We start from the raw sequence: 15,948 nt of genomic DNA on the forward strand, positions 1-15,948 counted from the left end.
CGGGGATAAAAAAGAAGGGGGAGGGAGGAAAAAAAAGGAAGAGAAAGTGAGTGAGTGAAGGAGCGAGGGGAGCGGAGGAGAGCGAGGAGCCGAGAGGAGCCGAGAGGAGCCGGGCGCGGGGCTGGTTACGCTGCTGGAGGCAGAGCCGCTCTCGGAAGAGTTACAGCTCCCTCTTCATGTCACAGCTGTAAGACGAGGAACGCTGTCATTATGGGCGAGTTTCAAACAGATTTCTCCCCCCTCCCCCCCCGCCTTCTCCCTCTGATCCTCCCAGCTTCTGATGGTCCATTTGATCAGATTTCTATAAACACTTAATAAGTCAGTCTGTCATGCAGCCAGGGTTCTATACTGCCAGCCTCAAATGATTGTAAACCTGAAAAACCCAGCTAAATTATTCTAAACACAGAAATATTTTGAACAGAATAACTTGTACAAATGGAGGTGGGATATTTCCAAGCATGCCTTGACGGACTTATTAATTGTGAGTGTGCAGGTGTCTTTAAAATAGTGAAGGGAAGGCAGCATTCAAAGCATTTCTGTGCAGGAGGATCACTAACAGGATGATGGTGTATGCTCCAGCCAGTATTTTCAACATTATCTAAAAATCTATCAAGACAAAAGAGAGACAAAAAATTTGCATTCAACCACTTCAGAATTTCTCCCTTATTACCATAAATACCACAAACATTACCTGTTGCACATCCCTGATTTGATTTAAATGCAGTACTTAAACTGATTAGAGAAATATGAGAATATGTTCAACCCTCTTGAACCTGCATCTAATCCAGGAGGAACCTGAACTAAACTTTCTTTCTTTTGTTTAGAATACTTCAAATAAGTTGTTTTTACATGATAGTGTAGAATTTTGTGAACCTCTACATGTATTAATTCTGTTCAGAAATTAGACCAAAAGTCATGAAAAACAAGTAGAATGACTTGTCACATGTCCTTTCATCACCATCTGAAAATAGGAATGGATGCAATTAAAATTCTTTGAGAATTAGTATTTGGTGGGATGGAATGTCCTATATTAGCAGTTAAAACAGTTGAATTTTGTCTTATAGGTATATCTTACTGTAAAATACTGCTTGTTCAGAGATCAACAGAATCAAACCACCTGCAAAGACAACCAAGGCTAAATTCTGTCTCCAGCTCATTTGCAGATAAAGCTAAGTCCAACACGAGTTTGTTGTGCTCCTTTTCCTGATCCATATTTGTGTGGTAAAGCCCTAGGAGTTTTCCCAACATTTACTTGTAACACAGATTCCAGAATGATGCCTCTATCTGAACAGAATATATGATAAGTACTATACTTAATCTAGTCATGAGAAATTGCTTCTTGGAAATAATCACATTTACAGTAAAATTTGCTGCAGATAAATGATCACATATATATTGGACAAAGTAGTGGAGAATATATCTGGATTTTCTAATAAATGCTATGTGACACAGTTATTGGTATCTGCCTGAGCCCCATAAAGTGCTTCCTCTGATAAATGCCCTTAGTTTGCTGGAGGTTTGGGAGTTTGATTATTTTAGCATGAGATGGGGAGGGTCCTTCAACTAGACTCTCTATATCTGAATATTTACCCAGACAAGATTTAACCTGACTGAATTCTCATCCATCCCTGTGCACCCTCCAGAACACCTCAAACCTGTTCTTTGGTCATTTTTTACTTATACATTGGACCCCAAATTTTATTTCTTATTTTCTGGCTTGTGCTTTTTCCAGTGACCACTCACTAGGTAATAACAGCTGAATTTGACTCCAGCAGGGCACTCAGAAGCTTAGTCTCAATAGAAAACCTGTATATGATAGTTGTGGAAAGCAGCCTCCTGGTTGATAGATGGCTTTGAAAACAGTGGACTGTGAACCAAATTTGCTCCTATTACTCTGCACCCTGCAATACACTCCTCAGTCCTGCAGTATGCCAAGCTGATAATGGCCTAACTATTCAGTCCCACCAACCTGTATGTCACTGGCAGCAGGGAAGCCCAGAAAAAGAAAGAAATAGCCAGCAATGAGAGGGATTTTCACCTTAAAAGTACAGGTAAGAGGAAATGACCATATAAGGAATTGAGACAGCTGTGGAGGGTACAAGACAAATTGCAGAGAAAATATCAACTGGATGCAGAAGCCCTGGGATGTATGTTATTCTCTGGAAAGATATGTATGCCTGGAGTGTCATCTGCTAAAGTTCATGAAGAGAAGACCTTACTAGAGATGTGCCTAGAGGCAATGTTGAATGAAGATGTGGATTTGAGGAAATGGTATAAGAAAAAGCAAACTGAATGGGCAGCTGGGGATTTACAGACACTTGTTGAGTGAGAGGTCATGTAAGAGATAGCTCAGAGGAGACTGGTGAGTCAGGGAAGGCTGCAACGAAAAGAAAAAGTGGAACAGTCTGGGAAACAGAGGAAAGCTAAAGAATATGCTTGTCATCTGGGAGGCTGAAAAAGTACAACAGACAAAACCAAACCAGAAAGTAGAAAGAAAGTGGAAAAGTTAATTCCAGCAAAAATTGTAGGAGACAAGGATCTAAAGAGGAGTGAGAACAGTAAAGAAGTTTGTAAGGAGGGAAGAACTAAAGACAGGATGATCTGTGAGTAGAAAGTAAAACGGACTAAGGGAAAAAAAATATTGTCTACATGAACTGGGAGCCTGCATTAAAGAGAAACAACTAAATTGTCAGTAGATCAGTTCCACAGAACAGGATGCGAGGTCATTTCTCAAGAAGGAGGATGTGGGATGTGGGTGGAAAAGGAAAAGAGGATTCTGCTAGGAATAGAGAAGAATCTTAAATTTAATTCTCTTCACAGTGGGAAAATGATGCTATGAATTTCCCACTGGAATAAATCAAAGATGATTACACTACATCATTTCATTTTAGGTAGGGGGAAAACGCTTAAAAAGTGAAGACTCATGGGAATGGCATCTGGGACTGAGATTCACATTGTTAAAAGGAGAACCTTAAGAAATACAAAGAAACCTTGGCAGAGGCTCATGTCATCTTCTTGCTTTCCTACTGTACACAACAAGAAGTAAATCTGGTCAATGAAAGCTGAACTATGGTTGAGGAAATACCAGTGGATTATCAGGAGCAACAAGGTAAAAACATAAATTGGGACCATGATATTGAAGTGTGTAAACTACCCAGGAAAGCTGTGAAGAAAGCATAAGTAACATTGTGTAACTACCTTCTAACAATCTGATAGATTAAAAAGATATAAGAAAGGATGGCATGCATCAAACAGAATACATTTGGGCCAAATGAATGCATATGCTTACCAAGTCAGCAGCCCGTAAGAGAAGAAACTATTAGTGTTTTTGTTCTAATAAGTAATACAGATACTATAAGAAAACTGGTTCAAAAACTGATTGTGAGTTAAAGTCATTTAAATAACATGGAACAGCCAGTAAAAATAGGCTTTATAGCTCAAAGGGCAAATTTTGATAACCTAAAAGGTCTTGTTAGTGAAATTAAATAGATTCATCTATTCAAGACCTTGAATATGGAAGAGCTTTGGATTTACTTTAGGTCAAAGGTACTATAGCTATGTGGAATGTGTAGCTGATGGAGGAGAGAGAATGTGTGGGAAAGTGGTCAAGCTATTCCATGCAAAGGGAGAACTCCTTCAAGAAGATTATTAGAGATATGCAGGGCACAGGAGGAAAAAAAACCCACATACCAATAGACACAGATGTGTTTTAGAGGTCAAAATACAAGGTAAAGAAAAAAATTGTCAATAGTCAGACTGAACTACCATTTGGAAGGATACTGAAACAAACAGCAAAGCAATCTTCGTGCAGGTAAAATGAGTCCAAATAAACCATGGAACTTCAATACAAGGGCAAGTCAATGGAAACAAAGAAATCTATATACAGTTAAAAACTAAGTGATTACTTTGTATATGTTTTCAGTAATGTTGACCAGAGAGGAAACAGGATAAGTAATGGGAAAGAAGTCATGAAGATAGAAATTATCAAACTGGAAGAAAAGCTAGAAGCACAGTGCACCCAGGCCAGATATCAAACAAACTCCATTCCACAATTCTGACAAGAAAGGGAACATGAAATCCCAAACCTGGTAGGAAGCAGCTTAGACATGATACTAGATGACTGGAGAGTAGCAAATGTATTATCCGTTTCCAAAAGGGAGACCTACGCAGCTACAAACCCATTAGTTTGACCTCAGTTGCTTTAGAAGAAATCTTAAAGTAAAAAATAATTGAAGATAGGGACGAAAATGGAAAATGGGATAACATACAAAAAGGATTTACTAAAGATAGATCGTGCCAAGTGAATTTGTTATCTCTCTTTAATAAGATAACTGATTTTCTAGACAAAGGACTTGTGATACATCTTATCTATATCTGTGCTGCATATGATACAATATCACATAGGAAACAGGGGATTAGGAGAAGAGTTGTAAAGTGGATAAGAGATTGTCTAATGGAAAGACGTCAACAGGTGGTATCGAAAGAAGCAGCATCAAACTGCAGGAAGTTTACTAGAAGGAATCCTCAAAAATCAGTCTTGGGATCAATATTTTTTTTAAGATCTAGGCATAAAGAGAAGAAGTATAAAATCTATAGTTTCCATTAAGCTAGGAAACAAAGTCGTTACAAAAAGGTTTTTTCATTACATAAAGTACATGTACCCTAATATTTTATGCACACACATAAATTATAGTATTATATTTTTCTATAATAAAATACAAATATTCATGCCATCCACAAGCCTGAGGGTATGTCCTTATCTGAAATTCTGTGCACAGTCTTTGTCACTTGGAGTCAAGAAAATATGCTAAAACCGGACTAAGTGCAGAGAGGTGCAACTGCAACAGCTGGCAGACTGGAGAGCCACCATTCAGGGAGGAGAGTGAAATACTTTGCTGCTTTTGTCTGGCCAAGCAAAAAGCTGAAAGGGGATATTGCTGATGTCTGTAAATGTATTTATTAGACATCAGGCTCGAAAACAGCCATATAAAGCTATAGGACAAGACTGGCAAACGGAAAAGCACCTAACGCTTAGATAAGAGATGCAGAGATGATTACAACCACCAGAGAAGTGAATTTTCCAGACACCCAATAGCTGTAGTAGGAGTAAAAAAAAAACACCCTGTGTTTTAATGGAGAATGATTCTTTTATAAAAGACATCATATCACCTGGTTGCCTATGTAATTAGAAGACTAGACTTAAGAAATTCCCTGCCTTTTGTTCCCAGTTTCTGTAATATATTCTATTGTACTCGGTGACCTGTCATGTGTCTTCTCCCTCTTCCTTTTTTAGTGCCAATCAGTGTCTTTGGTGTTGCCGAAGAATCAAGCGGATTCAATGGCGTGTCTGTCACGCTTCAGAATATGCTGTCCATAGATGCACTGTGCATTCTTTCCACTTCTACCCTTCATTTCTAAACATGTCTGATAAGGAAAGATTATGTCGTAGATACAACAATTATTTTAGCATCTGTTACAGAATCCGTTAGGCCCTCGATCCAAGATAACCAAGAAAAAGAAAGGAAACATTGAAAGGAACGAGATAATCTAGCGGGAAAAGACAAGAGTGCAGTTTACCAGGAAAATATTACTGAAGCAAAAGGAATGAGAAAAACATATTATCTTTTAGTATGACTGAGATCACAGAGCAAGTCAGGCAGAGTCAGAGTGAAGGATGTAGGAAAGATTAGAGAAAATGGGCAAAGAAATCCAAAAACATTTTTAAACTCTACAACAGGCTTGATTTTGATTCACTTATGAAAGAGGGCTCTTTGATTTATTTAAATCCACGTGAATATCCTTGCTCTGCAATTGTACAACCTGCTAACAATTCTCTGTTGATTAGACAACGGAAAAGCAGAAAAGAACCAATCATGGTTATAACGGCCGAAAAGCCAAATACATTGTAACAACTGGCTATCACATTGATAGGACACTCCCACATTGCAAAAAGTCCAGCAGGTATAACTCAGTACCTACAAAGTCAGATTAATATGGAAAGGCATGAATATGCTTACTGTTGGTGCTATTTTTGTTTATTCCCAGTATGGGCAGATGTGAACATCAATAATAACTTAAGACATTCAGATAAAATAATAGCTCCTGGATTTCTCATAACTTTTCATAAATGTATATACAAACTGTAACTTAACCCCAAATATCCAAAATAATCAATATTAAAATGTTCTACCTGAAGTACTTCTGGTAGAGCCAGAGCTGATTAATTCCAGAAAGAAGAGTCTATGACCTGATTTTATAGGGAGAAAATCAGAAGAAAACAGATCCTTGGTGATCCTCTAAATGAAGGCTTTGCTTGAGAAGGGTGAACCAGTCAGAGATTTTCTGGCTGAAGAAATTTCACTGAGAAAAGCTGCTTTTTTGAACTGGGCAACTTGGACAAAGTGTTGTAGATTCCAAGGAGGGCTATGAGGAAACCCTTGATCCTTTGTAGGTTGGTTTGTAGAGGTGAAGAAATGTGGTGCAGTAGTGGTGCAGCTGCCTGTGAGTTTTGAACTTTGTTTTCTCTGTCTCAGGTATGTAACTGTGGGCAGTATATTCACTGGTCTACTTCAGATAAACTCACTGATAATAGCAAAAATGTTGACAAGAACATCGTTTTCATTGACAAGCTATAGGGTTGGGAAACGATATAGAAAAGAAATGGTCCCTCTATTAATTTAAATGAACTAACAAACAAACAATTTTCTCTTAATCCTGTGAGGTAGATACCCTCCTTTTCAACTACCTGTAGTAAGCCCAAAGGGCCTATTCTGTAGAGGCCTTTATCACAAAGTCTGTAGGTCTAGGACAAAGCTAGAAAAAAATCTTATACCTAACCCTGCAATTTCCAAATTCTTTTTTACCCCAACTTGTTCCAAAATCTTCATATGAGACAAAATGAACCACCTCAACCCATCCTAAGTGCAATCAGTCTTCAGGTTCCAACCTGGAGACAGCTCAATTCTTGCCCTCCAAGGAGATATTAGGTCACACCTGTGGAATTCAGCCCCCAAATAAGCCACTCAGAAGCTGAGAATCCACATCTCAACAAAAGTTTAATTGAAAAAATATTCCACAAATTTTTGAGAAAATGTGTGATCTATGAAAAAAGGAAAGTTGGTGTCTGATGAGAAGCTATTTCATAAAAAAATTCCTGTATGTGTGCAGATATGTATGAGTTTTTCCTCAATTTGGAGAGAATCTTCGAAGTAGTTTCATAATTGTATAAAATAATGGAAGGATGGATGCTCTGAGTAGTTTGAGGTTTACCTATGATGTCTGTTGGTGATCAAATTGCTAGTTCAGCCTTTCAAACCCCACATAAAGAAATGTTGGAAAATGCATTTTAAACGTACTTAGTAATGGAAGAAAAAGGAATAAAATAGATCATTCCAGAGAACATTGAAACTGTTACTGGTATTTTACTTGTAATGACAGCTTTCCCACACTTTGTACAAAACATGGAGTGCCTGTTAGACCAAAATGTGTTGGTTAATCTTTATAGAAGAAGGGTGAAATTTAAATCCAAACTCTAAGACTGTAGAGTGTAATGAGCAATAGACAGGCTATGTGTTTAATTCCATTAAGTGAAATGTATTTCATTAAGAAAAGTGTTAGCAGAATTAAAACCTCACAGTAAGGGGATGTAAAAATCATCAGTGGCAGCTAAAAAGCTGCTACAATATGGCACATATTGCAGAATAACTGAGACTGATGTGGGATTAAATACATATGAAATGAATTAAAAGAAACCTGACAAAACTGTAGCAAAATTTGAATGCTAATTTATGGCACCTTCTGAAAGAAGCAGGACAGCAGATCATCTGCATATAAATGGCCTCAACACATTTCTCAGTGCCAGTCTGTTACCCTGCTCAAAAGGAAACAAAACACATTTTTTAACCAGACTAAAGTAAGAAATAGTCAAACAGGAGACTCATTTAGTTTCATTAGTTAAATAACAGGAATAATAGTATTAATATTTTTAATATAGTCTAGTAAAATTAAGAAATGGTTGAAAAGGAGGTATGGAAGAGAGAAGGCAAGAAAATAAAGGAAAGCAGAAGAAATAGTATAAAATAACACAACATACCTTCATATTTAAGACAGAATGCCTTCACATAGATACTGTGCTATGCATAATTATGCTCACTGACCCTCTGAATTTATCATGAGAAATAGTCATTTCTTGTGAGGCTCTGAGCATCAAAAAGGACTCTGAGGAAGACCACATAGGAAAACAAAAACCTAGCATAAATGCCAAGTGACAGAATAAGGTAGAATTCCATAGATTTCCAAATACCAGTATAGAACATCTCCACCTGTAACATCATAATTACAGAGGAAAAAAGACAATATGGGAAAGTTTATTCTATTAATACTTGTATTCTTATTCAGTTTCCAGTAATTTTTTTTTACCAAATTGAAAACAAATATTACAAAACCTATGGAAACTAAACATGCATATGTTTCTGAATCACGTGAAACAAAAATAATTTTCGATTTTGATTTTCTTTTTGTAAAACTATTTTGTCTTTATTACCCACCTCGGAGGGCCAGCTAATTCTGGCAGCAATTATATTAAATTTCTAAGGTGCCTGATGTTTTGCTCTATTAAACATATAAGTGAAAACTTGTATGTATATAAATGAGTTGAGCAAGAAAGAACTGAAAAAAATAGCATGTGCATGTATGAATAATAAATAAAAAATCTAAGACATTTGATTTGTTTAATGTGGGATTCTGTTCTACCAAGACTAGCACACATTTCAGAAACCCCCTATTTTAGAAGTTTTCTCTACTAGTATTCAAGATTACGTATCAGAATTCACAGTGAGTTCTTTAAAACGGTAGTCATCACATCTGATTATATGGCTTGATATTACAGCATGACATTCTGTACAACTTTATCACATCTTTTTTTTTGAGTGACCAACTGAAACAAATCACATCTGATAAACTCCATGAAAGAAAGGGATTTGTGAGATCATGAAAGTGTAACTGTATTTCAAAGCTACTTGGGGCTTCTTCCATTTGTGTCTTATGAATATAATGTCATCAAACAAGACAAAAGAGTCGGTCTATTGTTATTATAAAAGATCAAGTATCTCTTCTCTCTGTAAATACATTATTAGTGTTTCTGCCTTTAATTACTGGAAGGGTCAAAAGGTGAGCTGGATATCTGATAATTCTCTCACACACTTTTTGAGTAGCAGTGAAATCTAAATCCTCGTCCCTGGGTCTTTGCCTCCTTACCTGCATCAGGGCTTTCTCCACATGTTCCCCCATAAACCCTTTTAGCTCTCCTCCCTGCTCCAACTTCTGCACCTCGCACCATCTACCTGAGCACCGGGTCCTCGTGCCGAGGCTGCTCACTGCTCACTTTCTAGATCTGCAGCTTAGGGCTGTGTGATGACTTCACCATTTATGACCTTTGTCTTTGTAGCTGAAAAAAGAGGTCTGTTAATATGACAGATAGGCATTTTCAGTGACTGATTCACTTGGAGACTTTCATTTTTTTCCTGGCATTAGTTCATATTATTTGTTTTCCTATTTGGTCCCCCCAGCAGATTGCTGAATTTGGTCTATGCAGCAAAACAGGGGATTAGTTGAGTGAACGCAAAAGTGTTTGTACCAATATTATACAGCAATCTCCTCTCTTCTCCCCAATTACCAATGAAGTATTTCAATATATGAAATGTCCATTTTGCAAGTACCATTTTGAGATTTGTGATTTAATTTTGGGAACAATATCATAATCAAGTATACTAAATAACACTCAACCGACCATGTTCCCATTTCATACCTTGATTTCTGAAAGGTTTAGGCTTTTGTTCAGTTTCCTATTTTCTAACTTTTTCTAGTAATTTCAGTGAAACTACACAGTACATAAAATTAAACATATACAGTTATTTCATGAGATTAAGGCAAAAGATCTGAATAAAGAAATATATTTTTAAAGACTAGGGATTTGAAGTTGCTTGTTAATCCTGGAGCATATTAATAAAATCCAACATTAAATGCTTAATTTAAATACAAATCTGGGAGCCTCATCTTTCTAACTATCTCTGTATTCAGAAGGGAGACAGACAAAAAGCCATTCCTTCAAAGGGCAATCCATGTCACCTGAGATAGGTAGGACCACCATTCTCCCCATTTTCACAGAATCACAGAATCACAGAATGTTATGGATTGGAAGGGACATTGAAAGATCATCTAGTCCAATCCTCCCCCTGGAGCAGGAACACCCAGATGAGGCTACACAGGAAGGCATCCAGGTGGGTTTTGGACGTCTCCAGAGAAGGAGACTCCACAACCTCCCTGGGCAGCCTGTTCCAGTGTTCTGTTACCCTCACTGTGAAGAAGTTTCTTCTCGTATTTAAGTGGAACCTCTTGTGTTCCAGTTTGTGCCCATTGCCCCTTGTCTTATCATTGGTTGTCACTGAGAAGAGCCTGACTCCACCCTTTAAATGGAGGTTCTACCTGTGAAGCTGCAATAGCAAGTTTCCAGAGGAAATGGATTAATTAAATGGATCTGTCGTCTTTTATTCCAGGCGACTATCGGGACCAATGCTGGGATTACAGTGTCAAAGATGAACACGTGTTTTAAGATCTTTTTCACAAACAGATAATGGATGTTGATACCCATTACGATGACTGGCAATTTTGTGTCTATGCTGACATTGTTTTGAGAATGTCATACCAGGAGTTTTGAATGGAAAATCTAGCTACTTTTTTTTTTTTATTACTTCCTCTCACTTCTTGTTTTAGCAATCCAAATCCTCTTCTCCCTTTCAGAAGTGAGTGAAAACAGTTCAGACAGACATGAATTTTAGCACCTGGATGAATTAAATCTTTCAGTTCTTTAGCTGCCTTCAGGAAGCTCTTTTTCATTAAAAGTGATTTGCATACTACCAGACTCTGTTCCCTATAACTCTTGAAGCTGATTTGAAACTGGGGGCTGATGGGCAAAAATCAACAAAATTGCTAAAGAAGAGCTAATAAGGTCAAACAAATCAGTAAATTGGTTCTTAAAGAAGTCTTTCTGGGTTCATTTTCTGTTTGCTCAGGAATTCAAGCAATCCTATTCCTCATGCAAGTCTTACTTTTTAATTCATCACATTTATTTTTGCAGAGATGCAATATTGAAGATTGAATTTAAGCAACCACTTTAGCCTTTTCCACTGGGTTATGTAATGCAAAGAAATTACTCCATGAATATCATAAAGCTTATCCACCTTTTTGTTACTGTGTCACTCTCTCATGACTCTTTGTTGTATTCTTTGTCGTATTCTTTGTCCTGTTATTAATATTCATGGTTTTAGTACTGTACCAGCACTTTATTCAGCAGAAAGATCTCATTTATGCAGATATCTCATCTCCTTGCAAAATTCTGGGAAGGAGTGAGCCGGATTATGTTCATTTGATCTTGTCTAGAACCCTTAGATATATTTACCAGTGCAAATATAATTTGGATTATTTCGGGTCTGAATGTCTAAGGTGCTGCCTCTTATGACAGCACTGAGTAGTTGGAAGAAGCTGAGGGCAGGTTCAGTCATGTCACATCTGGGCGCTGTTTCAAACTGCAGAGAGGGAGCACAGTCTGCAGAGTGGAGCTCGCTCCTCCGCCTGTCCTGGCTCAGGCTGAAACAACCCAGCTCTGCTTCTCTCCCTTATCTATATTCATAAGCAGGTCTTTGCTACTTCAGTGGGTTTAGCTCCAAAATTCACTGTGTAGGTATAATATTAATTTATAAAGATCTGTCCTGTTGGATGTACCTGGCAAGTTTTTAAAAATTTGCTCTCAGAGGAACGGCAGCTGTGAACATTGACTGATGTGGGATGGCTGGGAAAGGAGAGAAACATTTCAATGAAGGGAGAGGGGAAATAAGTTTATTGCTAGTTTTTTCTTTTATGACGACAGGGACTACTTCAAACTGACAGTTAGAGGCAGCTGGGTTCCGCTTTTGCAAAAAGAAAGCATTGTGGGGAATCTAAATATTGCCTGCTGCCCAAAAAGCACTGAGAGACAGAGCCACATGTGCACTCCACATACATTCAGACTTTGCGTGTAGCATAAGTCTATGTCCTATCCTCCAAAAAAACTCTAAGGCCCATTTTGTGTTTAGTGGGCACAATCGCATGAACAAAAATTGTTATGTGTGCATGGGGGAGAAGGGAGTGGAGAGAAAAAGGCGTCAAAAAAACCAACCAACCAAACAAGAAAAATGACCTAACTGCAACTTTTCACAGTTCTATCCAAAAACGCTTAGGCTGGCTCTGGCAGTTGGCTAAACTCAATATTTGTACTATTCAAAGTATTTCCTAGGGTAATTATGGCAAAATACAAGGAAATAGTGTATTGAGAGCCAGATATGCTAGGAGGTAATGAGTGCTTCCTTTGAAGCTGGTTTGAGTTTTGGACACTCAGCACCTTGCAGGATCTGGCCTGTGCTGAGAGCTTATTCATCTTGAATAACACTGACATGACTATATATGACACACGGAGAGATGGAAAGAAAAATCCATGTCATATAGAGACAGCTCCCTTGACTTCAATGGTATGTCACACATCTGAACCAGGCTGAATTTGTTCTTGTAGCTATAAAGATAGACTGTATTTAAAGGAAACAGATTACTGAAAATCAAGCAGGAAAAGGAACAGAAACATTCATTATAATTGAGAAATAAAATGATTTTTGCAAAAAATAAAAAGAGATTGGGTAATATTTTTCTGCATTTGCTTCTACCAGAGAAAAATGAAATAAAACCAGTTTTAATTGTAGTTGTTTATGATGAAAAAACATTAAATGATTTTTTTCATCTGGTATTTCATGACAATGAAGACTAAAATAGCTTTGAATTTTATTTATAGCAGATTTTTATCTTCTTTGCCACATAATTTTAGACTGATACAATGGTATCCATCTGTATTCAGCACTCCTGAAAAAGGCATTAAAGTGAGGCAAATTCCCTCTCCATCTCTTTCAGCAGAAGAATACTACATGGAGAAGAATTATATAATTTACAATACGAACAAATGCTATTATCTTTCTCCCATGCATACTGCAAATTGTTCTCTCAGAAATGTACTACATTTTAACATTTTTGCAAACTCAGTTACTCTTTTCTGGCCAGAATCTTGTACATCTTATTTAATGAGAAATACATTCATTCTCATGAATATCATGTAAAATTCATTAACGTCTTTATGAAATTGCTGTCAGTGGTGTTAGAACTTGACACAAAGTGAATAACAGTAAATGGGAATCTTCAGAGTGTATTTTATCAGGTTTTTGGTGTTGGTATTAAGAAGTATACTAATAATATAGTTAATAAATATAACTTAAATGCAATAATATAGTGAAGTTTATTAGTATTATGTATGTTTATATAAACACATCGTTTGGAAATGTATTGACATACAAACATTATGTACGTCTTTTGTCATGTAACAGTTTTCTTTAGAATTTTTCAAACTTCAGAATTGCTCAGAAAAGTAGCTTTAGCATCATTATTCCCATTCTACAGCTATGGAAATTTGATATTTAGAAAAGGCCACATCTAGTATTCTCTGCACATCTTAAATTACTATACTGCATGTAGGATTCTGGAAATGATTTAGCATCATGACTAAATTAAACAAATTTAAAACAACAAAAAATATTGGTATGTGTTCCTGTAATCTTATTAGGCAAGTGAATTGCAGAGAAAATTCAGCAGCAGAGTTGGGGACCTTTTATCTACATGATCCTCTTTCTGTCAAGAAGCCCCTCACGTTCTTGCAATTCTCAAAATAAACATTTCATTGCTATCACTGGTCAAATACTTCATTTTACAAAGGTTTTGTTTTACAGCTCACTGGCTGCCTTGTTGGTCTGAGTTCAGAGGGGTTGAAAACTCATCAATTAAATAATTTGAAATACTGAAATAATTTGAAATACTGAAATAATTTGAGATGTCTTGATTTTTTAAGATTTTTTTAGAAAGATTTTTAAATTCACTCTTTTCCAGACGAGGAAATGAGTCACAAAGTATGTATTCTGCTATGTTTAAATCAGAATGTCAAAATATATGCATACTTACGCAGGATTTGCTCTGAACAGAAGTTGACTTAAGACATTACAAGACAACATTAACTGCGAGAGGGCACAGGGAAGAACTGACTACCTGCTTATGGGGCCCAAAGCATCTGTTCTCATAACCTGTTCCTTAGCCCCCAGTAGCGTCCCAGCATACGGTAGCCTTGTAGCGAGCCGAGAGGTGCAGATGGCAGCTCAGTGGTGGGCCATATCCCAGCTCTTACACTTCAATATCTAGTCTCCAATTACGGTGACAAATTCTTGCTGCTCTGAAGGAAGGGTTAAGTAAGAAGAGCATAGCAGTTAAAGACAATGAGTGGCTTCTTTCACTTTTCCTGAATGTATTCTGACTGTACAGCTTGTGCACTGGAGGTTGCTCTTCTAGCTCTGAACAAGCCCTGTCCTGTGTCAGTAGTGGTGAGTAGAAAAAACTCAACAAGACCTCAGTGCTGAACAACATGTAGTTTTGATATAGTGCAGACTGAGAATTCCTTTTCAAAACACCTCCCTTCTGTATGAAAAAAGGCATTGTAAGCCTTCAAACTCAAGTATCATCTTAATCAGCCAAATCTCACCCCCCATTTAAAATCCAGTAATTTTGTAACTTTCCATGCCACCTTTCCATTGCTTTTTATATGCTTCTCCCCACACCCTTCCATCACTAAGTACTGCTAAATAACAAAACTTTGTGCAATTTTTTCACTACTTCTTTACAGTCAATACAGACTGCTTGTCCAAGGGTCCACAGACAATTGTGTCAACTTTTTGAAGAGTTTATTCCTCCCTGACTGTGCAATGAATAACTCCATAACCCTAGACTGTTCCTGGATGTCCAAGAAACTAGGGACAAGGAGAGAAAACTGCTTGAGAAGCAAAGACCTGGTGGCATCTGAATGAATTCTGCCTTTCCCCTTACAATCGTTTCTCCAGTGCACACATACCCGTTTGGACTGATCTGAAGAGCCCTGGCACTGGCTTTCATGTCAGAACTGCCCTTCTTGTCCCAACCACATCTTTGTAGCCCAGCTCTGTGACTAGGATGGGATTTTCTTATGTCTTTTCTGATGTTGTACCCTGGTTCTTGGGGTAGCAACTAAATATGTCATAACCACTATCAGTTAATTTATTTAATTATTTTAATTTTATTTTATTCTTTGGTTAAATTCCCCTAATTTTCTAATTCCTTTTCCCAAAGAAAACACATTGTAGTTAACATAGATATACCTCTCTCCACCAGTAAACCTGATATTCACATATATTTTGTGAGTCCACCCTGACAACTGAAGCCACGACACTCGCTTGGGCTCATCCTTTTTTCTTTAAAAAAGGGAAAAAAATGTAATAAGTTTTGTATTAATATAACCACATCAATAATGCATGTACATGATCACAAGCTCTGACACAGACGTCTACTGTGTTGTGAAACAGAGGGCTGTATTACTTTGTGCTCACTAGGACACTCCCATCCTAGCATGTTTGACATCGTAAGCCAGCTCAGACTCCAGCTCTAGATGGTAAAAACAATAACCTTAAAATGTCTAGGTTTTGACCCACAGCAAGCCCTCTCCTCCAGCTGCACAACAACAACCTCACCGTTCTTAATGACAGAGTGACAGCAGTAGATCGGGTTGTAAGATTTTGGTGACAGTCATGACAATATAACTACCAATGGAAACTGTCACCTTATCTGATGGAAATCATCATTTTGCAACAAGGATGGAATCAGTCCCAGTTGATATAAGCAAAAAAGGTACTTTTCTTGCAGAAAAAAATTACCAGGGAATAATAACCTACTAAACAATAGTTTAAATGCATGCCTTCAGTTTGTGACTGATGCAACTTTCTTGTGTAAACATAAGCAGGATGG

Source organism: Caloenas nicobarica, chromosome Z (assembly GCF_036013445.1).
Source record: "Caloenas nicobarica isolate bCalNic1 chromosome Z, bCalNic1.hap1, whole genome shotgun sequence".
NCBI classification, from domain to species: Eukaryota; Metazoa; Chordata; class Aves; order Columbiformes; family Columbidae; genus Caloenas; species Caloenas nicobarica.